This window comes from Scyliorhinus canicula, chromosome 11 (assembly GCF_902713615.1).
Source record: "Scyliorhinus canicula chromosome 11, sScyCan1.1, whole genome shotgun sequence".
NCBI lineage: Eukaryota > Metazoa > Chordata > Chondrichthyes > Carcharhiniformes > Scyliorhinidae > Scyliorhinus > Scyliorhinus canicula.
The window spans coordinates 90,661,923-90,664,502 of NC_052156.1; the positions used below are offsets into that span (position 1 = coordinate 90,661,923).

Here is a 2,580-nt window from a genome sequence, read left to right on the forward strand (position 1 = left end):
GCGGGCGGTCTGGTGGGGGGAGGCGGGCGGTCTGGTGGGGGGAGGCGGGCGGTCTGGTGGGGGAGGCGGGCGGTCTGGTGGGGGGAGGCGGGCGGTCTGGTGGGGGAGGCGGGGCGGTCTGGTGGGGGGAGGCGGGCGGTCTGGTGGGGGGAGGCGGGCGGTCTGGTGGGGGGAGGCGGGCGGTCTGGTGGGGGGAGGCGGGCGGTCTGGTGGGGGGAGGCGGGCGGTCTGGTGGGGGGAGGCGGGCGGTCTGGTGGGGGGAGGCGGGCGGTCTGGTGGGGGGAGGCGGGCGGTCTGGTGGGGGGAGGCGGGCGGTCTGCTGGGGGAGGGGGCGGTCTGCTGGGGGAGGCGGGGCGGTCTGCTGGGGGAGGCGGGCGGTCTGCTGGGGGAGGCGGGCGGTCTGCTGGGGGAGGCGGGCGGTCTGCTGGGGGAGGCGGGCGGTCTGCTGGGGGAGGCGGGCGGTCTGCTGGGGGAGGCGGGCGGTCTGCTGGGGGAGGCGGGCGGTCTGCTGGGGGAGGCGGGCGGTCTGCTGGGGGAGGCGGACGGTCTGGTGGGGGGGGCGGACGGTCGGGGGGGGGGGCGGGGGTTAGGGGTGGGGGGGGGGTTAGGTTGGAGGGGTGGGGGGTTAGGTTGGAGGGGTGGGGGGTTTGGGGGGTTTGGGGGAGGGGTGGGGGGGTTTGGGGGAGGGGTGTGGGGGTTTGGGGGAGGGGTGTGGGGATTTGGGGGAGGGGTGTGGGGGTTTGGGGGAGTGTTGGGCACGATACTGGAGGGGGTATTGGAGAGTCTATGGTAGTCGCTATGTCCCGTCCGCAGGCCTCTCCCTCCGCCCCGGTCACTCACTGTGCCCCAGCAGCTCTCGCGGGTGGCCTGGGCCTGGAACCGCTCGGTTTCCGGGGTAACGCTCGCTCGCTCGCTCTCCCTCTCCTTGCGGCCTCCTCACTCTCCCGGCACCACCGCCATCTTCAGCCCCGATTCAAAACCCGCCCCGCCCCCGCGCCCGTAGCACGCATGCGCGTCCCGGTGGACCCCGCCCCTCGCCCAGACCCGCCCCACACCTGCCGTACCCTACCCCATCGCCTTCAGCCTTCTCCCTATCTCTGCCCCTCCCCAACCTCTTAACTGCCCCGACTGTCAACACCTCCTCCCCTCCATCCCAACCTCCCTGTCTTCCCATCTCCCTTCCCCTCCACATTCCACCCCACCCTACCACCCGCTCTCCCACCTCCCCTACTCCCCCTTTCCTCTCCTCTCTATTCTCCACCCCTCCCCTTCCACATCCTCACCTCACCTCCCTTCCCTCCACATTCCATCCATCCCTCTGCCCTCCTCTCCCTTCCCTCTACCCTACCAATTCGTCCCCTCCCCCGCTTCCCCTCACCATTACACTCTATCCTTCCCTATCACCCCCCCCCCCCCCCCCATCTGATCCAGCTCAACATCTCCACTGTCACCCAGCTGAATCTATTTGTATCATTTAATCATAGCTGGAGGGTCACTTGCAATGCATATATCTCCCTGCACCCACTATTACATTGTGTCTTCCCAGGATCTAACCTTGCGCTTCCCCCCCCCCCCTCCTCCTATTTCTCAGATAACCTAGTGGAGTGGTGCAGTGACAATAACCTATCCCTTGATGCCAGCAAAACTAAAAAGCTGGTCATTGACTTGAAGGAGCAAAGTACTATACACACCTGTCAGCATCAATGGGGCCGAGGTGGAGATGGTTAGCAGTTTCAAATTCCTAGGGGTACACATCTCCAAAAATCTGTCCTGGCCCACCCACATCGACGCTACCACCAAGAAAGCACAACATCGCCAATACTTCGTCAGGAAACTAAAGAAATTTGACATGCCCACATTAACTCTTACCAACTTTTACAGATGCACCATAGAAAGCATCCTATCTGGCTGCATCACAGCCTAGTATGGAAACTGCTCGGCCCAAGACCACAAGAAACTTCAGAGAGTCATGAACACAGCCCAGTCCATCACACAAACCTGCCTCTCATCCATTGACTCCATCTTTACCTCCCACTGCCTTGGGAAAGCGGGCAGCAGAATTGAAGACCCCTCCCACCTGGCTTACTCACTCTTCCAACTTCTTCCATCGGGGAGGAAATACAAAACTTTGAGAACACGCACGAACTGACTCAAAAACAGATTCTTCCCCGCTTTAACCAGACTCCTAAACGTCACTCTTATGGACTTACCTCATTAACACTACACCCCTGTATGCTTCACCCGATGCTGGTGCTTATGTAGGTACATTGAGTACCTTGTGTTGCCCTATTATGTATTTTATTTTCATGTACTTTAATGATCTGTTGAGCTGCTAGCAGAAAAATACTTTTCACTGCACCTTGGTGCACGTGACAATAAACAAAATCCAAACCCAAATCCAATCCAGATGCACGCTGCTCCAAGCTAACATCATTGGAAAAATGCAGCATTACTTTCCACACTCAGCTCTTACTTCATCAACACTTCTCTCAACCCCTCCATTCTCCCTAAATTAGTAGACTGTTTTATCAACATTTCTTTCTCAAATCCTGTTCGCTACCAACTTCACCCTCTCTCTGA

The 2,580-nt window shown here is 60.2% G+C and overlaps 1 protein-coding gene across 2 annotated transcripts in view; it reads right to left on the minus strand.

Moving 5' to 3' along the window:
• LOC119973187 (E3 ubiquitin-protein ligase RNF123) overlaps positions 1-984 on the minus strand; it is a 537,603-nt gene extending 536,619 nt beyond the window's left edge. For both annotated transcript variants that reach the window (XM_038810837.1, XM_038810836.1), the window contains exon 1: positions 841-984. The gene's annotated coding sequence lies outside the window, so the exon portion shown is untranslated. The remainder of the gene's footprint in view (positions 1-840) is intronic.
• Between the last annotated feature and the right edge of the window lie 1,596 nt (positions 985-2,580).